This window comes from Lissotriton helveticus, chromosome 5_2, assembly GCF_964261635.1.
Source record: "Lissotriton helveticus chromosome 5_2, aLisHel1.1, whole genome shotgun sequence".
Lineage (NCBI taxonomy): Eukaryota > Metazoa > Chordata > Amphibia > Caudata > Salamandridae > Lissotriton > Lissotriton helveticus.
The window spans coordinates 4,881,458-4,908,004 of NC_136066.1; positions in this window are offsets into that span (position 1 = coordinate 4,881,458).

Here is a 26,547-nt window from a genome sequence, read left to right on the forward strand (position 1 = left end):
AAGACCAACACCTCTGAACTCTTTGTTGTAAGTCTGGCAAAATATTTGGGCTGGGCCTGGCCCTTAAGGCTAAAACACAGGTTGTAGCTCTCTGGGCCACTCATATTGTCTCGTAATTTGATAGAACATGTACCAGTTTAAATCACTTGTCATTAGTATTTCCCATCCGCATCCTTTGCACACTCGGCAAGAAAGGGCTCATTGATAATGAATATGAATTGAAATGCTCTTTTTCTACATAATTCATTTCTCCTTAAATTTTATTCAGGTTTCCATTTAACCGATATTTAATACTTTTTTACTTTACTTTTTGGTTTGTTTTAAATGTGTTTAGTACCTGTTTATTGATGATTGGTTTGATTACTTGTATTTTAATGTGTCTTTTATGATTTGTTAAAAATCGAAATAAAGACTTGAAACCTGAAACCTGACTGAGGAACCTGTTTTTCTAATTCTTGACTCCACCTTTCAATTTCTTCAGGAGTCACCAACGTGACATTCCTGATACCTGAAGTCGTTTCCATCTGAATTTCCTTCGTGTTAAAAGGATTATGTCTTTTCTGCATCCTTTTCCCTGTGCTCCTAATGGGCAAATCCAGTAGTGAGACCTCAGACTCACATTCACTTGTCTGATCGTCTACAATTAAGGGCTCTGGTCTGGGCTGTGCTATGACAGGAGTAATTACTGGGGTTGTCGGGCTCCCTTGATGATCCCCGTACAACGGAACCACCGGTCCGATAGTTACTGGGATGGTCAATGCTTCAGGACTTGTATTTAACTGAGAAATTTTCTGAATTATCTCAGCTCTCTGTTCTGTTAAAGCCTCTCGTTCCTTTTCTTCCAATAACTTGCTTAAAGATTTATCGTGCAACACCAGCGGTGTTAGAGTGGGAGCACAACTCGGGGCAGTGGGATGTGTCTCGCTCGGTCCTTCACCATAATTTGGTCTGGGGAACAAACTTCCTGTGCCTAGGGATCTGGGTCCTTCCTCGCACAAAAATCTCTTTCGCGTGAATATCCTGCCTCCCCACTAGCTGGCATTCTGGGGTAGATGTCTCTTTTATCTACGGGTCCTAGATTTTCGGTATAGGGAGGTATTGGGTAACCCCCTCCCATGCTCGCAGACCTGGCCTCCTCCTGGGGAGGAAGTCTTCGGGAAATATCTCCTGCACTGGAAGGACGGTGTCCTTCATTATAAGGAGGCGGACTTCTCATACACATGTCATCTAATAATTCATCATCCGACTCTCCCAGGGGCACCCAGTGTTTACATTTTTCTGCTCTCTTCTCCCCCCCTGGAGGACCATCCGCTGGCATAATTGGAAACAGTCCCTCTACAATCATACTCTGCCTCCACTGTTTCATTTTCTTAGCTCGGGTTTCCTGCTTCAACTTCGGATAAAATTTAGTCAACCCTTTATCCATTCGGGGCTTGTCTCTTTCAAAAGCCTCGATTTCCCACTCCTCTAGTGCTTCATACTGCGTCAATCTAGGTCTGGGATGTAAATCATTCATTCTGGTTCTCAAATTAAATAAAATCCTGCTGTTAAAAGTACCTTCTAATGGAAAAGCCAGTACTCCGTCATCTTTCGTGTATTCCACCCAATTTTCCAACCATATACAGGTATTGTACCCTTTATCGAACATCATAAAAGATGCGGGAGTATTTGGTGGCGGAATGACAATACCTTCTCTAGTTTTAATTGGCTTGTCCTTCTTGAAATAATTCTTCACCTTATTTACAAGGGACAGTTTTCTCTTGTTTCCGTACATAATGTCGTGCTTTATGCCTTTAAACTGATCTCTCACAAATCCCAAATCTCTCGGATCAGGTCTAGTATGCGGTCTGTACGAGTGCCACATACGATTCCTACGCTTGTCTTTTGTTTACAAATTACTTTCAATCTAAATGCGTCTTTTATTTTCGTGCGACCAATGAAATGCACAAGTTCAAATAATCTCGACCAATGGGTGCGCGGCCCCTTCGTGAGACAGTTCCCACGCTCCGGCACTCACCCCTCCTTTACAATTCCAGCTTCGCTACCCGCCCGCTGCGTCTACCAATCCCAGCGCGGCTCCGAGTGACGTCAGAACTGCTTCGCGTCTGACTCCCTCCTTCACAAGGTAACGGAAACTTTCTTTCTTTCTAAGGTGCTCAGTACTTTATTAATTCACAACGAATACACATTCGCCACCGTGCTCAAGTGTCTAGACAGGAAAGAATTTGTTTCACTACAAGTAAACTACTTCCATTTACTTTTCACTCACTGCGGATAGATCTCTTCTGCCTACCCTTCACTCTAGCATTGGAGAACCTGCTACTTCCCTAGTCTCATCCACTTCTCCGGGATATATCTGAGACTAAGGTTTCCCCCGCGAACCCCTTTGCTTTCACGCAAGCTCCGATGAACCCGCTACTCTTCCGATGTGACCCTGACTAGGTTACGCCACAATAGGAATTTTGCCAACGAACCTCGTTGCTACCATTTATTCAATCATACATTCAGAAAAACCCTAGTTAGTGCTTCCAGTTCTGCCTAACCTGCACCAACTTTCCTTAGAGCAGGTGACCTCGACGCGAATGGATTCTATTCACCATTCGCTATTCAATTCCCCGGGGATTCCTAACAACATGAAACAATTACGAACGAATGGGTTAATACATATATCAGTACAATAATAAGAAAAACAATTTAAAACATTTCATAATATTCCAAAGCAAGGCATTTCCCGTGGGTGATCAATCCAGAGAAACACTTTTACTTTTAGCAGCAGTTTGTCATTTGAACTAGCAGCGTCCAACCTAGCTAACTTAACTAGTCCTACCTAACCTTTAACTAGTCCCTAACCATAACTCTGCTACCAGAGAATTACTGATAGAGATCGCGGGTCACCCAACCAATAATTTTCGCCACTTCCGGCTTCGGGCCAATATATTTCAAATCACTAAATACATTGATCGGATGACCTCACAATCTACTACCAATAATTTGTAAAACCCTTTCTACCGTTTTCCTAGTGTACCCGATTTACCATCCACCGCTACGGGTACCTATGACCACAATGGATCAGGGAGCTAGCTGTAAAAGGAAAGGCAGCAAAATATACTTATTCAACATATGACTTTACTTTTCATGAAATGACCACGGACAACTAGAAGTTTTGAAAGTTTTATCTCAAATTCAATCACTTACATATACACACTCCACTACGAGGAGACAGTCTAAAATCAAATTAGCAAAGAGTACATAACTATAAAAAAAGATCTAGGAGGACAGTCATTGAGTTTTATAAAATTGCTAGTGCGACAGAGAACCCGCTAAATGAAAAAACTAAGGTAAGGGCAAAGTGAACACGCTATAATCTGAATTACTTTAGTCAGTTTTTATGAGAGAAAATCAGAGACCATAACAGGAAATTGCAGACTGCAATGCAGAAAATGATTTCTAAAAGGTAGGGTAACATAGGAACACGCTATGAAATCAAATGTAAATAACTTTATGAAATGCAATGGTTGCGGGAGAAAGCATGGAAAATTATTCACGTGCAAAGATATGTCTTTATTGAAGCAAAGACAGAAAAATAGAAAGGTGCAGTTTTAAGAATTTTAGAGCAATATTTACCTAGACTGGTGTGAAAACCAACCCTGGCCACGGGTCAGTTAAGGACAGGAAAACCCTCAAGGAAGGAGAACCCTCAATGGGACAGCAGGTGCAGAATGGACACCCCAGGACAGGACAGGAAACCCAGATTAGGATCAGGACAGGACCACCAGGATATGACCAGCACCCGCAGTTTGGAAGCAACGCCTGCGCTCCACCCTCTCTGCAGCTATCAGTCAGGACCCCGATTGGGTCAGCGAATTCCCCAGCAAAGTGCCCCGCCAGCACTTAAGGTTCAGTAAAACCTCCAGAGTCTATGGTCAAATTTCGGACAGAGTGCTCCGCAGCAGCTCTGTATCAAGTCACCTATTGAGTGCGTTGGGTCAGTGACAGGTCAGCTATTCAGACAAGTCGGACAAATTCCCTAGGTGAACCCAGGGTAGATATACTGTTTTGGGGCAGTGTACCACCCCCCAATGTTGCAAAGTGTCAGAAATCCTCAATTTCGGTTGGTCCTAAGGTAGGCTTTGGTTAACACACCAATAGGAACAGACTATTCTAAGGCCCTATTTACATTTTTGGGTGCCGCCTAGCAAGATTGGGGTTCCCACGAGAAGTCGCACAGAATACAATGAAAACTTATACAATGTATTACAATATAGTACAATCTAGATGCTCTGGCTGGGTGAAGGTGCACGTTCCCATGCAGGCTCTGCCAACAACCTTCTTTGGCTTGGTTTCAATGCCACTTCACCGCGACTGCTCATGCGCGGATCTGCCCTCCAAGATGGACTCCCCATCCCCATTCACCCCTCAGTGCCGAGGATACATGAAAAGTAAGCGAAAACAAATTAGTACATAGAAATAAATGAAGGTATTACATGTCATAATTTTGTACTTCACGTTTATCATCATAAAAATATACTATGCATTAATGTGTGAGTGCAACGAACACAATCACGAGAGCAGCGGGGTAAGCTTCATCACGTTTTACGAGTAAGCGCTGCCATTTTGTGGCTATTACGCATGCGCACCCTTTCCCACCAAAAATGTGACTGCGTCACAACACATGACTATGCCTGACGCATGCGCAGAAGCAGAAATACAATCAGCGGCCATTTTTATGGACAAGGATTATTTGTATTAGTAAAACACATAGGCAAGCTTCACTAATTCACACGCATATCAACATATAATGAATATTAGTAAAACATACAATTGGTATTACGGGATTATAACAAATTTCGAGGTTCTTGACTCGAGCAAGTCGTGATGCGAAATCTTGCTCTATCACTGTCTCCTCCCCGAGAACGTCATGCACATCCTGCATCTGCTAATGTGTACCATGGAGCCGACAACTGGTTGGGAGCCGGAGGGGAACAATCTGTGCATATAACTGCCTTATCTTGACATGGAATTGACAACTGTTCTCAATACATGGTAGACTTTCGTGCTTTTACCCATTCTTTCCACAGGATTTGGGACAGCAGCCAGCTTGTGGAAAACAGCTTCCACTCCGGCGCTGCATGGCTCTCCGGGTGGAGAATGTTATGCGTAACTCCAACCCCTGTAACATGCCCTCAATTCCAGAGCACACATCCTAGTGGAATTTAAATGGGGGGGACCTCTTGCATATTTCCTGCATATACCCTCCTGAAAGGTAACTCGGTTCTGCAAAGCATGCGTTTCCTGCTACCCACATATGGGCTCAACCCTCGAAAGAGCCTATGCTCGGTGAGCTATTGGGTGCCTATCCATTTCCCTGGAAGTGCGGTTTTGGGAACCCAACCAAGCACCACAATCATTTACCTATCCATGGAGAGGGAACAACCCAGCATCTAAAACTCGTAATGAGGGGGCGTGGCCAGGATGGCGGAGTGAGTGGTCGCATCTGCTGCGAGCTCCTCTGATCCCGGGCCCTAGAACCGTCATCTAGCATCGATCTCCCCCCGAGCTGCTGTGATCCGGCAGCGGGGGGGTCACGGGATCCCGGCGGAGTCGCCCGGTGTGGGGGCCGGCCCTGTGACGGCCGGAATCGGCATTGCCGGCTGTAGGAGAGTAGGGTCTGCTATCCTATGGTCACCCCAAATTTTTGCTTTTTGCTTCACTGGTTTATGACTTAATGTGGCTGTGGGCCTGCTAATCAGACCCACAGCCTGCTGTTCTCTCTCTAAATTGTAACCCATGTACTTTAGGTGCATAACGAAATTGGAACTGGTTCACCTTATTGGCCCCTGTAACAGTGTACCCAGGTACCCAGGGCATAGGTGCTTCCAAGGCCTACCAGGGGCTGCAGCATGTATTGTGCCACCCCTGGCCTGGCCTCCATATTTGACACAACTGGCTGATCACTCAGCTGGGGTAAGTCGGTGTAACCACCCCTTACTTAGGTGTAGTATGCCTATACCTAACCTAAAATGGACATATGTTCCTATAAGTCACTCCTATGGAAGGCCTCATCAATCCTGGAGGCAGAGTGCTTGGAAATATGTGAGATGGTGCTCTGGCATGAGCTGAGCCTGTCTGCAGCTTTCGGAACCATGTCCTTTAGCTGTTTCATGATATTGCCATACCATATACTCTTAAGTGCATTATGAACCTCGCGGTTAAATGCTATCTTAGGTTTGGCTTTATCAAAACATGTCGAGTAAGGTGTCATACGAATTGGAATACTACCCCCTCGCCAGTTCTGGCGACGGGGGTAGCATTCCACCCTTCTAGAGGGACACGACATGTACCTAGCCTGAACCCCGGTTAAAGTTAAACAAAGCCTCAGCATCACAAAATGGATGCTGCCACCACAGACACAAGTCTGACCTCCTGCTGCTGGGAGTCCTTCCAGCGAGGGCAGCTTGGACAAAGGGTTTCCTGCCTGGGGAGGTGCTAGCACCACTCCAGACAGGATTTTGTGTATTGGGTAGGACAGGGCTGAATAGAATCAGACATGCCTGGGGCACACAAGGTGTCCCTGTGCATAGGCCAGTTCAAACCGGTGCTGGGGCTTTCCAGCCCCAGTCCTGGCGCGAAACTGGACAAAGGAAAGGGGGTGTAACCAACCCCCTTCCTGGTTCCACCCAGAGGAGGGACCTAGTAGGTGATCCGGCCCCCCAGATTCGAATAAGAGTGGGAGCTATGTCCTGAGACTTCAGATCATCCTGAATCAACTTGAAATAAAGAAGAAGACTGGACTTCGACATTCTGCTGCTCAGAAGACGGAAGAGAATCTCCCTTGTGGCCAAGGAGTGACCACCCTGTGAACACAGGCACCAACCAGCAACTCGACGTCTGCTTTGCCGCCGCCTCCCGCCGGAGCCCGAGCCCAGAGCCTGACAAGACCCAGACTCCCAGACTTCTCACCGTCCGATCCACAGTCCCTGCAAAGAAGGGACCCGTGGAGGCACCAAGAGACGTGGGACCGGACATCTTGGAAGACCCCCGAGACGCTGACTGCGCAGCATCAGAGGCACCCTCGACGCTGACTTTGGGGTTTGAGAAGCCCCAATCTCGAGCAGCCCTTGCACCGAAGATCAGCCCCCCAGCATCTCCACGATCTGCGAGGGGCCCTTTTGCATCGTGCCACTCGACGCGCCTAACCGTCCACTTGCCACGCGGCTAGTGGCCATCTTGGCGACGAAATCTACAACTTTCACTGCGGGTCTGGTTGCTCCAGACTTGCCCTTGCTCCTGTGAAAAGGAGCACCCGCTCTGACCTTGCTGGTCTGAGTGACAAGCCTTTCTTGATTCCTGCGTGGCTTGCATTAGCCAAGGCCTGTTTGCTTCTATCAAGTCGCCGACACCGCCAACAGCGAGAAGCCTGCGTGGGACAGCCAATATCGTGGTAATTGGTGATTTCAATTATTGGCCATCTGATGTCCGAGAAAGCCAATCGTCGGTAGATTTCACAGACCTTCTAAAAGGCATGAATCTTATCCAACACATTCACACCCCCACCCACCTGAAAGGTCATATTCTCGACCAAGTCTGGACATCAAACCTTGATATTTCACCTCCCTTAGTTTTCCCTTGCTCCTGGTCTGACCATTATTTCATTTCCTTTCACTTACATCTGCACATTTTGAGTCCTCCCCCCCGTACCACTAATATCATGGCTCGCAACTGGAAAAGGGCCAACCTGCCTGATTTTTATGACTCACTGACCTCTACTGCACCCTTGTCGCCGACCTTATTAGAGAATCAGGCTGACAATCTTGATGAATGGCTGCGTCAGGCTAGTGACAAAGCTGCCCCTCTTAAAAAAAATCAAAACTAAGCGCCCCCACGACGCACAACGTTGGTTTACGGACCAACTTAAAGCGGAAAAACTTGCATTGCGGCAAACTGAACGCCGCTGGCGTCGCCATATGACCCTCAGCTTAAACTCGCTTACATCGAGACCTTGAAATCTTATAAACGATCAATCTTGGCAGCCAAGACGGCATATTTTTCACAAAAAATTTTGAACTCTAATAACAAAACTAAAGAAATCTTTTCAATAGTAAATGAGCTCTCCCTGCCAGATAGAGTCACCCCTCAACCCCAGCCGACCCAAACCCTTTGTGACTCGCTCAACTCTTACTTCACAGAAAAAATAATTACAATAAAAAACAATATTCCGACTCCGGCATCTCCTAATTCTCCTCGTCTTCCCCCTACAAATACTAGTATCTTGACAGAGTTCCCACCTATATCTCCACAAGAGTTCACCACTCTCCTTCACAAAGTCAGCTCGGGATCCCCCAATGACTGCTGTCCCCCGCAGGTTCTGAAAGAAGCCTTTCTTGCATGCCCAGGCCCCCCTTTAGCACTACTTAACAACTCCCTTGCTATCGGGGAGGTTCCATCTTCTCTCAAGCAAGCTGCAGTTCTACCTATATTAAAGAAACCCAATGCAGACCCCACAATACTCAGTAACTACAGACCCATTTCCCTCCTACCCTACCTAGGAAAGATCTTGGAGACCTACGTCACCCGCTGTTTGAGCTCTTTTATAGAGAAATCATCCTTCTTAGACCCTCAACAAGCGGGATTTAGACCCCTCCACTCCACCGAGGCGGTCATAGTAGCAGTCATGGACACCCTTAGGAAAGGTGCGGATAAAAACACTTCTCAAGCCCTTGTCCTATTAGATCTCTCGGCGGCATTCGACACGGTCGATCATACCATCTTGATCGACCGTGTCCATAACGCCGGCATTCAGGGAGTGGCCCTTGACTGGCTCAGATCTTTCCTGCATCAACGCTCACAGTCCGTTCACCTTTCCACTTTCTCTGCACCCTACACTTCCCTTCCCTGCGGTGTTCCACAGGGCTCAGCATTATCTCCTCTCCTTTTTAATTTGTACCTCCAACCACTTTTAGCTTCCCTCCGCAACTCCCCGGTCACAATTTTTAATTACGCGGACGACCTTCAGTTAATTTTTCCCATAGACTCCCTCCCTTCCTCCTGTACCAATTTCCAGTCCACCATGCTGACCATTGCGGAGTGGATGCACCACAGCCACTTAAAGCTGAATCCTACCAAAACAGAGCTCGTCTTGGTAGGAGGCCCCAATCACCCTTGGAATTCCACGTTCTGGCCAACATCCTTGGGGCTTGCACCCTCCCCCGTGAGCTCAGTCAAAAGCCTGGGGGTGATCATCTCTGAAGATCTATCAATGAGACCGCATATCAACGCGGTCACTTCTGCCTGCTTCTTCCACCTCAGGCGGATTCGTAAGATCAGCAGGTTTCTTAGCAAAGAAGCCCTGACCCAAGTTGTCATTGCGCTCATCACCTCCAGGCTCGATTATGCGAACATTCTATATGCAGGAATTCCGGCATGCCACCTCCAACGACTGCAGCTGGTGCAGAATCAGGCCGCCCGCCTGATTTTCCACCAGCCTAAACATCAACACGTCACTCCCCTCCTTCGTAGTCTACACTGGCTCCCTGTCTCTAAACGCTGCACTTTTAAATTGGCATGCACTACCTTTAAGGCCCTTTCGGATGCAGCCCCCGCTTTCATCTCTTCGGCCTTGTCCCGTCATATCCCTACTAGAGCTCTTCGCTCAGCCTCATTAAACTTCCTTGAGGTTCCCAGATTTAAAAGAAAAAAGCACGGTGGCCTGAGCTTCTCTGTCCTGGCCCCCTCCACTTGGAACTCCCTTACACCTTCTCTCCGTCTCTGCCCAAAGTATGACTGTTTCCGCAGACTTTTAAAAACCCTTCTCTTCCAAGCCGCATATGACTAATCCTCTGTCTCTGGTCCACGCTACCTGTCAATGAGCGCCAAGAAACTGATGGTGATAGTGCGCGTTATAAATAATTTTAATAATAATACAGCTCGTGACCGACTCCTGGACGTCTTCGACCCCTCGTGTCCACGTGGCTGCAGAGAGAAGCTACACCTCGACGCCTGTTTGCACCCGACATCGCCTGGTTCCACTCTGGTTCCACGGTAGTCACTGGCTAGTGACTTTGAACATTGTCCCCTCTGCTTTCAGGTCTTCACCTCTTCAGATCCACCCTTGGATCCACCGGAACTCTTCACATCGAGCCGCCTGCAGCATCTTCAGCTCCAAGCACCATCGACCTGCGTGACGAAACCCGACACTACTTCGACCCTATGCACCCGCTTCCTGTGGGTGAGGTAACTCAGCTCCGCCGGTGTTCCCACACTGGTCCACACCTCTAGTGTCTGTGTCCCAAGTTTCAGCTTTCTAGGTCACTCGGAAGGTTCCTTTATAACTAACTGTGGTGTCTGCCACAAGTATTTAGAGAGGAAACACGAAGAATGTTCAGAAGAGTATTTTATTTGCCTCATCCACCAACAGCCAGGCTCTCAACTGCCTGGAATCTCGCTAACATTCTTCATACTCAGAATGCTCACAAACGAGGAATCTGAGTTCTAAAAGGAATTTGTACATGTAAAAGAAGCATGGCATTACACATCTCCCTTCTTTACAACAGCAATAAACATAATAACAAAAGTGAAGTAATAGAAGATAATAAAACTGAGCAACTTAATGTTCTTAATAGTGACACAAATGGGTTTATACATAGTCTTTCATATAGGATGGTGCTCTGCGTAGTCTTTGACTTCTCATACGACCAGAAGGTGAACTGCTAGAACAGGTAAGAGGAAGATTAATAGTACTAGAGGATTCACAGACAGGATCAATATCACCTTGAGAAACATTCCTTGACTTAACCACAACTACACGACTTCTGTTCCAAATTCTCCCATCTTGTGACTTAATGGCATTACCAAAAACTTTAATAACAGGTCTAACATGAGTATATTTAGACCATGATTTTCTTCCAACAGGTACTTTTATTTTGACTAGATCACCTACTTTAACTTCTTGAAATTGAACACATTTTCTCCTATCAAAATAAATTTTTCTACAAACTTGTTTTTCTAATTCCCTCTCCCTCCAAGCACCAACATGATTGTCAACAAAACCCTTGTTCAAATTCATCCAACCAGGACACCACATGGTGTTAGGAACTCTACCTTTAAATAATTCAAAGGGAGATTTACCAGTGGTAGAGTGAGGTGAACAACGGTAAGCTTCAATCCTTTCCTTAAGTGCTTCTTTCCAATTTAACCCATTGACTCTTGCAAGCTGAATGCACTCTTTTAATGTTCATTATGCTCTAGCATGTTGGCACCAAAAATCAGTAAGTCATCTTGGTAACATTTCATGCCCTGAAGACCTTTGAGTATATTTGCCATAATTCGTTGAAAAACAGAAGCAGCTGAAATTAATCCAAAAGGCATTCTTTTAAATTTAAAAGTTCCTATGGGGGTTATAAAAGCAGTCAAATCTTGGCAAGAGGCATCCAGTTCCACCTGGTGGTAGGCCGAAGCAAGATCCAAGGTGGTAAAATACTTTGCACCTTCCAAAGTACCCACAATCTCATCTATGTTGGGCAACGGAAATCTGTCTACCACTACCTCTTTATTTAAAGCCCTCAAATCTATACATAGACGTATTTCACCAGTTGGCTTCTTAGCTATGACAATGGGAGCCAACCATTCTGTTGCTTCCACTGGTTCTATTATGTTGTTCTCAATAAGTTTGTCAATCTCTTTTTGCACTTTGTCTTGTTCAGCTAAAGGAATCCTTCTTACTTTAGCTACTATGGGTATCGCATTCTTTTTCAATTTTATGCAATGTTTGTAACCTTTCAAACAACCCAACTTATTTTTGAATACATTAGGAAATTTTCCTGCAAACATTTCTGACAAATTCTCTACCTCTTGTATTTGCACCTGAGGTGTGGCATTCGGATTAAGTGTAACTCCTAAATCTCGCTGATCCCTCCAACTAATTAAGGAATCACCCAAATTAGTTACATAAATCTTACCAGGAATAATGCGACTTCCCAATTCAATAGTAGCCTTAAAATAGCCTAATATTTTAATTGGTTTCCTGCCATAACCCAACGGTATGATATCGCTTTTGAAAAGTTTGACACTCTTTCCAAAAGTCTTAAGTAATAATTTTTCATCAATCATGGTAATCTGGGAACATGAATCAAACTTAAACTCAATTATGGCATCATTCACCTTCACTAAATGTGAGGGATGATCTAATGGACCGCTACTGATTTGGAAAGTTACAGTTTTCACTTGGGGTTGAGACCATTTTCTATTCACATTGTCCCTCTTGTTGCCTCTAGTTCTACAACATTTTGAAAAATGACCTTTTTTCCACAATTATTACAAATAGATTTCAAAGCAGGGCAATTGGGAGAGTTAGCTAGATGACCAATATTCCCACATCTAAAACAAGAAAACCTGTTAGAAACATTTAAGTTAGGATTGAAACTATTCATTCCACTATCGCTTTTTTCACTGGACATTTTTTCTTCTTTCTTCACTTGACAGACGACTTCTTCAACTTTAGGTTCATCTTTCTTTTCGGGTTCAGTCATCTTTTCTTTTTCTCCTTTTAATTCATCCACACATTTTGTCATGTGTTCAACCTGCTTTGCTATAACTAGAACTTCTTCTAAAGGAGGTTCGTCTTTCAACCATAGCTCTTTTCGAATGCTGTCGTGAGCACATTTCAAAACAAATTGGTCTCTAATTCTTTCTTCCAAGGTCTGTCCAAATTTACAAGATGAGGCTAACTTTCTCAATGCAGAAACATAGTCTTCTACCGACTCATCTTTCTTTTGCCCTCTTAAACCAAAATGGTATCTTTCCATTATCGTACTCAATCTGGGCAAATAGTGTCGATCTAATTGCTCAATGGCTATCTCGTACTCATTCAAATTTCTTTGTTCAGATGCTGTGAGTTCTGGTAAATGTTCTAAGACATCTTGGCCTTCTCCTCCTAAACAGTGTAACAGTAATGAGTGTTTTCTCTCTGCACTCAAATTTGTCCCACATACTCTTGCATAGTTTGCTAATATTTTTTTCCATTTCTGCCATTTCACATTTAGTTCTCCAGGACTTGTCAAAAATAATGCGGGTTGTGTTACATTCTGCATTTTAATTTTCAACTTTGCCTCTTTTTTTTTAATTTATTTATTTTTTTAAATTATATTATATTGTTTAGTGCCTTTTGTAATTACACTTGAATGCTGCTTGTAATAACAAAGAGAATAGATTCACTTGTAAAAAGAATGACTTCACTTGTAAAAATTCTTTACTGAATTTATATTCTATTCAAGAATTGTTGAGTAACAATGGGTTTCTTCCTTCCAGTTTATTTCTCCCTTTTTCTTTTTATGTCATAAAGCCAATTAACTTGTGAAGCGCTGAGCTTAATCTTCCAAAAAGGAGTTTTCTTTTCATAGAATTCTTCTAGCGTCACAATGCTTTGCCCCTTATTGATGTGTAAAAATTATTCCTTTGTTGAGAACACTCGCGAGTTGATGTGAACGTGATGCGTCAATGACACGCACTGTACACGTCACTGAAACGCACGGCCATCACTCTGCGTCTCACAATTCCATGCGCGAGTGAGTGCGCGAGTAACTGTCAAATTATGCTATATCGTTCCGTTTCTTTCTTTTGTTATTTTAAGCCCCCTTTTTTTAAGAAAACACCTCCCGCTGCACTCCTCACCGTACAATCTTCTAAAGGAAACCGGTGATGCAGCTGGTGATCCGCCGCTGGGAAGACAACGCTTCCTTTGACGATGACTCAGGCGCTGGAGAGGTGACACGTCGGGGACGGCTGCGTGTTGAGGCAGAGAGGAGGTAGGACGATCGTCGCCAGTAAATATGTGGTGTCTGCCACAAGTATTTAGAGAGGAAACACGAAGAATGTTCAGAAGAGTATTTTATTTGCCTCATCCACCAACAGCCAGGCTCTCAACTGCCTGGAATCTCGCTAACATTCTTCATACTCAGAATGCTCACAAACGAGGAATCTGAGTTCTAAAAGGAATTTGTACATGTAAAAGAAGCATGGCATTACACTAACTTTGTACTTTTTACGCACCATTGACATTACATTGGTAAAGCGTGCACTTTCCGCACTGCTCCCGAGTCCTGCGGGCCTTTCCCGACTTCTTCACTTCTAGTCCTGAACAGCTCCAGCGATTCCCCAGGCCCTAGGCCTCTTCACTTTCCCCATAGTGGTTCTTATACCACTATTTTAGTATATGGTTTAGGTGGCCCCTAGGGCTCATCCATATTGTGCAACTTTTGTGTATTTAAACTGTGTTTTGTTTTAACGCATTTGCTTCTGTGCTCATAAAGAGTATCAGGGATATTTGTAGTAATAAATTCATATATATTTTCAATATATATCTGTGTGGTGTCCTTTCATTTGGTATTCAAGGGATTGTGTATGGTAAAACAGCTTGCTTCACATGCCTTTACAGAGTTTAGCCTAAGACTGCTTAGTCCATGCTACCCCTAGGATAGCTTGTCTATAAGGTTGACTTTACAACCTGCACCATAAGGGTTGCTTGGCATGATACAAGGTGATCACTAGAACTAGTGAGCATCATATATCAGGCCAACTTCTCACATTGGTGAGCAGCGGATTGGGATTTGAGCTTGCTGTTGTTTTACCATTACAATCTTTGAAAATATCATTTGAAAGATCATACAGGTACCTGATAGGTACACTAAAACAAGACTAGATATACTTAAGTTCTACTGAACTTAGTTGTTGTAGAGGATAGGGAGTAGCACACCCTGACTACAACTACTAGATAGGTTTTGTAGGAAAACACCAGTGTAGGTAGATTGCAACACATCCACCACACTAGAGCAATGTCTGGAGCAGAGGGATCCGCTGGACTCATCTCTGTTGAGAGTGACCCTCCAAGGGCACCATCCAAATTTGCTACCTTTCCATTTAAGGAACTGAGGCAACTGTGTTCCATGAGAGGAATCAAAACAGGTCCTTCGCCTACAGCAGGACACCTCAGAGAGCTTTTAGACCAGTCTGAAGCTCTAAGGGACTCCAAACCAGGCCCCTCAGGGACTGGAGATGGAGGATCCCCCACTGAAGATGATAACTCTGATGCCCCTGCCCCTGTAGTTCAGGTAGATGAGGAAAACCAGACACCTGGGAATCCTCAGCCTGAGGAAGAAGAGGAGGAGGAGGAGGAAGAGAGTGAATCTGATGATGGGACTAGCCAGGTGTTAGTCGGCAGGCTTAACCAGGCTAACTTAAGCTTATTTGGGACTGAAGGTGGGTCCAATACCTCCCATGTTTCTAGAGGTCCTCATGGCAACTCCAGAAGGGAGTTGACTAGCCCTCAGAGAAGGGAACATGAGGCCAAAATGAGAGAGGCTGAACTTAGGATCCAGAGACAAGAATTAGAAGTTGCCCTGGCCAAAGAGAAACTTGCTAGAGCAAGGCAGCCTAGAGAGAGTGGGTTAGAACCCACTGGTGGCAGCACTATCCCTAAGGATAAAGACAGGTCCTATGACAATAGAAACCTGAGTAAGATTGTGCCCCCCTACAAAGCTGGGGATGATATCCACAAGTGGATGACTGCATTTGAGAGAGCTTGCAAAGTACAGCAGGTTCCTCAGGAGCAGTGGGCAGCAATCTTGTGGCTCTCCTTTGAAGGTAGAGGCCGAGACAGACTCCTCACAGTTAGTGATGGGGAGTCTAGAAACTACCTGGTCCTGAAGAGTGCTCTGATTGATGGGTTAGGCTTAACCACTGAACAGTACAGGTTAATGTTCAGAGATACCCAGAAGACACAGACTCAGGACTGGTCTGAATTTGTTGAATGTGCCACTAAGGCTCTGGAGGGCTGGTTGCTGGGAAGTAAGGTTACAGACTATGAAGGATTGTACAATTTGCTTATGAGAGAACAGATTTTAAATAACTGTCAGAACCAGCAGTTGCATCAACATTTGGTTGACTCAGATCTAACCTCTCCCCAAGAATTGGGAAAGAGGGCAGACAAATGGGTTAGAACCAGAGTTAAGCAAAAGAACCAGAACCAGAACCAGGGTGGTGACCAAAAGAAAACAGACCAGAAGGGTGGGGAGCAGAAAGCTAAAGACCAGAAGTCTTCAACAGGGCCCCAAACTAATACTGAGGGTGGGTCCCAAACTTCCAAGAAGAAGAAGAAAGAAGGTCAAAGAAAACCCTGGTGTAGCTTTTGCAAAAACACCACTCACTGGACAAGTGATTGTAAAAAGGGTGGAGCCACCAACACTGCAGCCCCTAAGGCACCTGCACCCACTAGTACAGCTAGCAGTGTTGGACCACAGACTAAGGGGGTAGTGGGTATCACCTTGGGAACTGATGGAGATTCTGACCTAGTCAGAGTCCCCACACAGGCTGTTCTGATCTGTGATGGGGAGATTGATTTCTCCCCTACTGTCAGTCTCAATAATTTGGGCAAGTACAGACAGACACCTTTAATTAATGAAAAAGTGGCTCAAGCATGCAGGGACACATGTGCCAGTGTCACTATGGTGACGCCTAGCTTTGTGGACCCTGGACAATACATATCAGGTGATAATTACCTGGTGACCAATGCCAGCAATGTCACTACTACACATAGTGTGGCAATTGTTAACTTTTCCTGGGGAGGGGTAACTGGCCTAAAAAGAGTTGTGGTTAGTGCTGATCTCCCAGTAGAATGTTTGTTGGGCAATGACCTGGAGAGCTCTCTATGGTCAGAAGTTGAGTACAGGACTCATGCAGAGATGTTAGGGATATCATCACATGTCCTTGCTGTGACCAGGTCACAGGCCAAAAAGTGCCTCTCTGAACCTCAGGTCTTGGATCCTGGAACAATGGACCAAGTACCTTCCAAGACAAGGAACAGGAGGGCAAAGGCTGTGCCTTCCCAAATGCCTACAAGTGAGGATCAGCCTTCACAGGAAGATGATTCTGAGACCCCTGAAGGAACTGTCCCTATAGAACTTGAACCTGATCAGGTTGAGTTTCTGGGGACAGGGGGACCTTCTAGGGCAGACTTGGGGCAGGCTCAGTTATTCTGTCCTTCTCTTGAACCCCTCAGACAGCAGGCTGCTGCTGAGGCTGCTGGGAATGCTCAAGGTACCCATAAGATTTATTGGGATGATGGGCTCCTTTATTCAGAGGGTAGAGACCCCAAGCCTGGTACAACCAGGAGGTTAGTCATACCTCTGCAATTTAGGGGCTTCCTTCTTACCTTGGCACACGATATTCCCTTAGCAGGGCACCTAGGCCAGAACAAAACATGGGACAGACTTGTCTGTCACTTTCACTGGCCTCACATGTCAGAAGATACAAAGGAGTTTTGTCGCTCCTGTGTAACCTGCCAAGCAAGTGGCAAAGCAGGTGGTACCACAAAGGCCCCCCTAATACCACTACCTGTGGTGGGGGTGCCCTTTGAAAGAGTGGGGATTGGCATTGTTGGTCCAATGGATCCCCCTACAGCATCTGGGCACAGATTCATACTGGTGGTGGTGGACCATGCCACCAGATACCCAGAGGCAATTCCACTTAGGACCACAACAGCTCCTGTTGTGGCCAGAGCCTTACTTGGAGTTTTCTCCAGAGTGGGGTTTCCTAAGGAGGTAGTATCTGATAGAGGTGCAAACTTCATGTCAGGTTACTTGACAGCTATGTGGAAGGAGTGTGGTGTTAACTATAAGTTCACCACTCCCTATCATCCACAATGCAATGGGCTTGTTGAGAGATTCAACAAGACCCTGAAGGGCATGATCAAAGGATTACCTGAGAAGCTCAGGCGAAGATGGGATATCCTTCTGCCCTGCCTTCTGTTTGCTTACAGAGAGGTCCCACAAAAAGGAGTTGGCTTCAGCCCCTTTGAATTGTTGTTTGGACATCCTGTAAGAGGACCCCTATGTCTGGTGAGGGAAGGATGGGAGTTACCTCTCAAAAAGCCCAAGCAAGACATAGTGGACTATGTACTTGGTCTCCGCTCCAGGATGGCTGAGTATATGGAGAAGGCCTCCAAAAACCTTGAGGCTAGCCAGGCTTTACAGAAAGCCTGGCATGACCAAAAGGCTGTCCTGACTGAGTACCAGCCTGGACAGAAGGTATGGGTGTTGGAGCCAGTGGCCCCAGCAGCACTCCAAGACAGATGGTCTGGACCCCATACAATCATGGAGAAAAAGGGAGAGGTTACCTACTTGGTGGACCTTGGAACTCCCAGGAGCCCTTACAGGGTGCTCCATGTTAACAGGCTGAAAGCATATGTTGACAGGGCAGACATGGGCTTGCTCATGGCTACAGATGAGGGGCAGGAGGAAGAGAGTGACCCTCTCCCAGACCTGCTGACTCAGAACCCTGAGGATGGCTCAGTTGATGGTGTGGCCTTAGATGGCAGCCTCACTGAACATCAGCAACATGACTGTAGACAGGTTTTGCAGTCATTTCGACATATGTTCTCCCTGACACCCAGTCAGACTAACTGGTGTACCCATGTGGTGGACACTGGTGATAGTCTTCCTGTAAAGAACAAAATTTACAGGCAGCCTGACCATGTCAGAGACTGTATCAAGGCTGAGGTGCAAAAGATGCTGGAGTTAGGTGTCATTGAGCCTTCAGAGAGCCCCTGGGCTAGCCCAGCGGTTCTGGTCCCCAAACCTCACACCAAAGATGGGAAGAGAGAGATGAGGTTCTGTGTGGACTACAGAGGACTCAATGCTGTCACTAGGACAGATGCACACCCAATTCCAAGAGCAGATGAGCTCATAGACAAATTGGCTTCTGCCAAGTATTTGAGCACATTCGACTTGACAGCTGGCTACTGGCAAATCAGGTTAGCTGAGGAGTCTAAAGCCAAGACAGCATTTTCTACCCCCAGTGGGCATTACCAATTTGTGGTGATGCCCTTTGGTTTGAAAAATGCACCTGCCACCTTCCAAAGGTTGGTGAATCAAGTCCTTACTGGGTTGGATGACTTTTGTGCAGCATATCTGGATGATATTGCTGTATTTAGCTCCACCTGGGAGGATCACCTGGTCCACCTGAAGGAAGTGCTAGAGGCTCTGCAAAAGGCAGGCCTCACTATCAAGGCAACCAAGTGCCAGATAGGGCAGAGTAAGGTTGTGTACTTGGGCCACCTTGTGGGTGGAGGCCAAGTTCAACCACTGGAGAGTAAGATTCAGACCATAAAGGACTGGACTCCTCCAACTACCCAGACTCAGGTCAGAGCTTTCTTGGGCCTGACTGGGTACTACAGGAAGTTTGTTAAGAACTATGGGTCCATTGTGACTCCTCTTAATGATCTGACATCCAAGAAGATGCCCAAAAAGGTTCAGTGGACAGAATACTGTCAAAAGGCATTTGATGACCTGAAGAAGGCCATGTGCTCTGCACCTATCCTGAAGAGTCCTGACTACTCCAGAGAGTTTATTGTCCAAACAGATGCTTCTGAGTTGGGAGTGGGAGCTGTGCTTTCACAACTTAATGTAGATGGTCAAGACCAGCCCATTGCTTTCATTAGCAGAAGGCTGACCCCCAGAGAGAAACGTTGGTCAGCCATTGAGAGGGAGGCCTTTGCTGTGGTGTGGGCCCTGAAGAAGTTGAGACCATACTTGTTTGGCACTCACTTCAAGATTCAGACCGACCATAAGCCCCTCTTATGGCTTAATCAGATGAAGGGTGAAAACCCCAAACTGCTCAGGTGGTCCATTTCCCTACAGGGGATGGACTTTACAGTGGAGCACCGCCCAGGGACTGACCATGGTAATGCAGATGGTCTCTCCAGGTACTTCCACTTAGAACATGAAGACACAACTGGTCAAGGTTAGTCTAATGTCCCTGCGTTTGGGGGGGGGGGTTGTGTAGTAGAGTACCCTCGAAAGAGCCTATGCTCGGTGAGCTATTGGGTGCCTATCCATTTCCCTGGAAGTGCGGTTTTGGGAACCCAACCAAGCACCACAATCATTTACCTATCCATGGAGAGGGAACAACCCAGCATCTAAAACTCGTAATGAGGGGGCGTGGCCAGGATGGCGGAGTGAGTGGTCGCATCTGCTGCGAGCTCCTCTGATCCCGGGCCCTAGAACCGTCATCTAGCATCGATCTCCCCCCGAGCTGCTGTGATCCGGCAGCGGGGGGGTCACGGGATCCCGGCGGAGTCGCCCGGTGTGGGGGCCGGCCCTGTGACAGCCGGAATCGGCATTGCCGGCTGTAGGAGAGTAGGGTCTGCTATCCTATGGTCACCCCAAATTTGTGCTTTTTGCTTCACTGGTTTATGACTTAATGTGGCTGTGGGCCTGCTAATCAGACCCACAGCCTGCTGTTCTCTCTCTAAATTGTAACCCATGTACTTTAGGTGCATAACGAAATTGGAACTGGTTCACCTTATTGGCCCCTGTAACAGTGTACCCAGGTACCCAGGGCATAGGTGCTTCCAAGGCCTACCAGGGGCTGCAGCATGTATTGTGCCACCCCTGGCCTGGCCTCCATATTTGACACAACTGGCTGATCACTCAGCTGGGGTAAGTCGGTGTAACCACCCCTTACTTAGGTGTAGTATGCCTATACCTAACCTAAAATGGACACATATGTTCCTATAAGTCACTCCTATGGAAGGCCTCATCAATCCTGGAGGCAGAGTGCTTGGAAATATGTGAGATGGTGCTCTGGCATGAGCTGAGCCTGTCTGCAGCTTTCGGAACCATGTCCTTTAGCTGTTTCATGATATTGCCATACCATATACTCTTAAGTGCATTATGAACCTCGCGGTTAAATGCTATCTTAGGTTTGGCTTTATCAAAACATGTCGAGTAAGGTGTCATACGAATTGGAATACTACCCCCTCGCCAGTTCTGGCGACGGGGGTAGCATTCCACCCTTCTAGAGGGACACGACATGTACCTAGCCTGAACCCCGGTTAAAGTTAAACAGAGCCTCAGCATCACAAAATGGATGCTGCCACCACAGACACAAGTCTGACCTCCTGCTGCTGGGAGTCCTTCCAGCGAGGGCAGCTTGGACAAAGGGTTTCCTGCCTGGAGAGGTGCTAGCACCACTCCAGACAGGATTTTGTGTATTGGGTAGGACAGGGCTGAATAGAATCAGACATGCCTGGGGCACACAAGGTGTCCCTGTGCATAGGCCAGTTCAAACCGGTGCTGGGGCTTTCCAGCCCCAGTCCTGGCGCGAAACTGGACAAAGGAAAGGGGGTGTAACCACCCCCCTTCCTGGTTCCACCCAGAGGAGGGACCTAGTAGGTGATCCGGCCCCCCAGATTCGAATAAGAGTGGGAGCTGTGTCCTGAGACTTCAGATCATCCTGAATCAACTTGAAATAAAGAAGAAGACTGGACTTCGACATTCTGCTGCTCAGAAGACGGAAGAGAATCTCCCTTGTGGCCAAGGAGTGACCACCCTGTGAACACAGGCACCAACCAGCAACTCGACGTCTGCTTTGCCGCCGCCTCCTGCCAGAGCCCGAGCCCAGAGCCTGACAAGACCCAGACTCCCAGACTTCTCACCGCCCGATCCACAGTCCCTGCAAAGAAGGGACCCGTGGAGGCACCGAGAGACGTGGGACCGGACATCTTGGAAGACCCCCGAGACGCTGACTGCGCAGCATCAGAGGCACCCTCGACGCTGTGCTTTGGGGTTTGAGAAGCCCCAACCTCGAGCAGCCCTTGCACCGAAGATCCGCCCTTCAGCATCTCCACGATCTGCGTGGGGCCCTTTTGCATCGTGCCACTCGATGCGCCTAACCGTCCACTTGCCACGCGGCTAGTGGCCATCTTGGCGACAAAATCTACAACTTTCACTGCGGGTCTGGTTGCTCCAAACTTGCCCTTGCTCCTGTGAAAAGGAGCACCCGCTCTGACCTTGCTGGTCCGAGTGACAAGCCTTTCTTGATTTCTGCGTGGCTTGCATTAGCCAAGGCCTGTTTGCTTCTATCAAGTCGCCGACACCGCCAACAGCGAGAAGCCTGCGTGGGACAGCTCGTGACTGACTCCTGGATGTCTTCGACCCCTTGTGTCCACGTGGCTGCAGAGAGAAGCTACACCTCGACGCCTGTTTGCACCCGACATCGCCTGGTTCCACTCTGGTTCCACGGTAGTCACTGGCTAGTGACTTTGAACATTGTCCCCTCTGCTTTCAGGTCTTCACCTCTTCAGATCCACCCTTGGATCCACCGGAACTCTTCACATCGAGCCGCCTGCAGCATCTTCAGCTCCAAGCACCATCGACCTGCGTGACGAAACCCGACACTACTTCGACCCTATGCACCCGCTTCCTGTGGGTGAGGTAACTCAGCTCCGCCGGTGTTCCCACACTGGTCCACACCTCTAGTGTCTGTGTCCCAAGTTTCAGCTTTCTAGGTCACTCGGAAGGTTCCTTTATAACTAACTTTGTACTTTTTACGCACTATTGACATTACATTGGTAAAGCGTGCACTTTCCGCACTGCTCCCGAGTCCTGCGGGCCTTTCCCGACTTCTTCACTGCTAGTCCCGAACAGCTCCAGCGATTCCCCAGGCCCTAGGCCTCTTCACTTTCCCCATATTGGTTCTTATACCACTATTTTAGTATATGGTTTAGGTGGCCCCTAGGGCTCATCCATATTGTGCAACTTTTGTGTATTTAAACTGTGTTTTGTTTTAACGCATTTGGTTCTGTGCTCATAAAGAGTATCAGGGATATTTGTAGTAATAAATTCATATATATTTTCAATATATATCTGTGTGGTGTCCTTTCATTTGGTATTCAAGGGATTGTGTATGGTAAAACATCTTGCTTCACATGCCTTTACAGAGTTTAGCCTAAGACTGCTTAGTCCATGCTACCCCTAGGATAGCTTGTCTATAAGGTTGACTTTACAACCTGCACCATAAGGGTTGCTTGGCATGATACAAGGTGATCACTAGAACTAGTGAGCATCATATATCAGGCCAACTTCTCACACCGGCGCCATTGCAAGGGACGGCTGACCGAAGCCCGGGCCCGTGGCGCAGAGAGGAGCAGCCCCGAGGGGGTGGTGCGGCCGGAGACGCCTGGCCTGGCGACCCTGCCCTGAGGTGGCGGAGAGGCGGGCCCGGCCTCGCGGGGGGCCCCGGAGCAGCGAAGGCGCAGACGCTGACGGCCGAGAGTGAGGAGGAATCAGTGCAGACCCGGCGGGAGGAGCTACGAGTGGCCGGGGCTGCGGCCTGCATACTGGGCCCTGGCGGGGGCTGGAGAGCGTCGTCGCCCTACCACACGCTCCCTACCATTGGAGCGGAAGCTGGGACCGGACACCGCCGCCACTCGAGGGGACGGCGGCCTGGGGCCCAAACCCGAAGCAAGTAAGGAGCAGCCCCCGGGGAGGTGGCACGACCCAGAAGCGCCTGTCTCGGCGCCCCTGCTGGGAGGTGACAGGAGGCCCGGCCACGAGGGAGGTCCCGGAGTCGAGTGAAGGCTGACGCCCGAGGGTGCAAGGACACGAGTGCGGGCCCCGGCGGAGGAGCTACGGGAGGCCGGGGCTGCGGCCTACACACTGGGCCTTGGCCAGGGCTGGAAGGGGCCGGAGCTGCGGCCTACACACTGGGCCTCGGCTGAGGTTGGGGAGCGCCCTCGCCCTGCCACGCGCTCCTTGCCACCGGGACGAGATACCGGACTGGAGCACGCACCCGAGGGGGCCTGTTGTGGTCTTTATTTCTGCCATCGGGAGGTGCTGCGAGACACGCCGGCTGCGGCCCATCGCCCAGGCCCCTCTGGCGATTTGGCGATAATTGGGCCTACCAGTGCGGAAGGGGTGACGTTGTGAGGGGCTGAGGTGGAGTGAGCCGCCCCTCTACAGGATTGCTGCTAGAAGAGGAGGAGGGCTACCTGATTTGTGCCTCTGTGACTGCATGGCCCTGGCGGCTTGGGGGTTCGCCTAGAGTGCCTGGTCTTCGGCGCCCGAGGAGGGGACAGCGCGGCGAGCGGGGCTCCCGAGTGCCTGGGTGGCTCCTGGACGGGTGGAGTGACAGTGTGGCGCCCCTCGTTTGCCGCTGGCCCAGCCCTGGGATTGCGGACCCGGCAACGCTGTCCGGCCTAGAAGAGGGGGGGGACGGAGCGTGGTGCATGTGGCTGGGGTGCGGTGCGCCTCGAGAACCAGCAGCAGACTGCCGGTAGCACCCAGGGGAGGAGAGAGGCGACAGCATCGGATTGGCGGCGCCTTACGTGGCCCAGGAACACGCTACTGCAAGCAGGATGGCCGGCAACAGAGGGCCCAAGAAGGGGGATCGGACCCTACCGGATATGCTGAACAGAAACGCTGCGAGGCAAGATCGAGGGCAGCAATCTTCGAGCCCCCAGGGTGGCTCCCAGGGAGCGCACGGAGGGGAACCCCCGGTCACCAGATCTTTCCTGGAATCTCTTTTCAGCTCCCTGCGGGAAGACTTTCAGACGCTAAAACAAGAGGTGGCTGGTGAAGTGCGGGAGGTGCGACGAGAGGTTGACGGGCTGGGCGAGAGGGTAGCCACGATGGAGGAAGCCGGTCATGCCCGAGACGAAGAGATCTCACAGCTGCAGCAGGAAGTGGTACGGCTACGGGACCAGCAAATTGACATCCAAGCACATGCCGAGGACCTTGAAAACCGGTCCCGGAGAAACAACATTCGCGTCCGGGGAGTTCCTTCCGGAGCAGAGGAGGAAGACATGGCCGGCTTCTTGAGAGACTTATTCAGGGAGGTCCTGGGGGAGCCGGCCGACTTTCCAGTTCAAATTGATAGGGCGCATAGAGTTGGCCTGCGGCGCCGTTCTTCCGCTCCCCCTCCGGATATCCTAGCGTTCCTGCCAGACTACCCTCTGAAGGAACGAATCCTTCGAGAAGCACCATTGAAACTCTCTTTGGAATTTCGGGGTCACCGGGTGGCCCTCTTCCAGGACTTGTCAACGATCACCCTACAGAAACGCCGGGCCTTTAAGATCGCAACTGACTTTCTGAGGGAACATGACACTCGATACTCGTGGGGACATCCTTTCCGCATCATCTTCCGCTGGAACGGGACCCTGCATCAGCTACGCTCTCTCCAAGACACTTGTGGTGTCCTGGGCATCACTGCGACGGACGAGGAAACCCCGACTCCGAATCGCTGGCGCGTCACCAGGGACGGTTGGCAGGCGGTCCCTAGGCGTCGCCCCTCTGCCTCTTCTGCCCGACCGGACTCACCTACCATTCGAGCTGAGATGGACGACGCGGTGAGAGGAGTGGCCAGGGACACGGCGTCTGGAGATATGGCGCTGACTGCTTAAGAAGTACTCCGGGGGGAGATCGTCAACGCTTCTAGTGTAATGCAGGTTTGGGGGTCCTGGGGGAGGGAGGGGGGCGGGTTGATGCGTAGTGGCTGGACGTCCACTTTTGTGCCTTTCCACAGACTTGTCCGTTAAGGACCGGACTGGGACAATGGGTTCTTTGGGTCAGTTGGGGGACCTGGGGGAGAGGGTAGGGAGGGGAATCGGGGAATTGGATAGTTCAGGGGTTGTTCGGGGGAAGGGGGGAGGGATCCGGGAGTTGGGATGGGGGGGGAGGGTCGTCCAGTGCACAGTACGAATGTTGGGAGTTTTGAAGATGATCACACGATTTAGTTTGCCTGCGTCAGGAGGCCACATGCACACATGCATATCCCTCTCTGCTTTGCTGCTTTTGATGCCGTTGTGGGCGCCTTTGCGCTCCGCCTTAGCAGGCGGGGTTCCTCTTGCTTGCTGCCTTTCTTCTTTCCATGCCTCCTACTTCCTTTAAGGTAGTCACCCTGAACGTTAGGGGTCTGAACAATCCTGTCAAACGGCGGGCGGTGCTCTCCCTCCTTGAGAATACACACGCTGACATTTGCCTCTTGCAGGAGACGCACCTGCTGCCGCAGGACACACATAGACTGCGCTCCCGTAAGTTCCCGTCACAGTTCTTCTCATCTAGTTCCTCCAGGGGTGGCAATTCTGGTATCTAGTCACTTTAAAGGGGAGGTCCTCCACAAATTAGCGGAACAGAAGGGTAGGCTGTTGGCGTATCGGTTTAGAATTGGGGGTCTTATGTTTACCATAGGGTCCCTGTATAGCCCTAATGACCGACAAGAACGCTTCCTGCGTACAGCGGTCGAGGATATCACTGCCTCACAAGATAGATATGTCATCATTGGAGGGGATTTCAACATGGTCTTTGATTCGGCTATCGACCGGTCGGCACAGCGCTACCCGCAGGTCGGGGAACTCTCGGCCGACGGTAAAGCGTGGCTGGCGGAGGTGGGGCTCCTCGACCTCTGGCGCCACTTGCACCCCACGGACAGGGACTACTCGTACTACTCCCATGCGCACAAGACGTATGCTAGGCTGGACCACTTGTTGGTCACGTCCCCTGTGCGGGCGCTAGTTTCGGGATCGGACATAGGGGTGCTGTCCCTTTCGGATCACGCCCCGGTAGATGCCACGTTGAGTTTACCCCCAGTGGTTCTTCCCCCTCGGACGTGGCGCCTGCGAGACACCCTGCTGCACAGGAAGGTGGTGGTAGATCGTATTGACGACGCTATCCGGGAATACCTGACGCATAATGACAACACGGACACCGCCCGGGCTACACA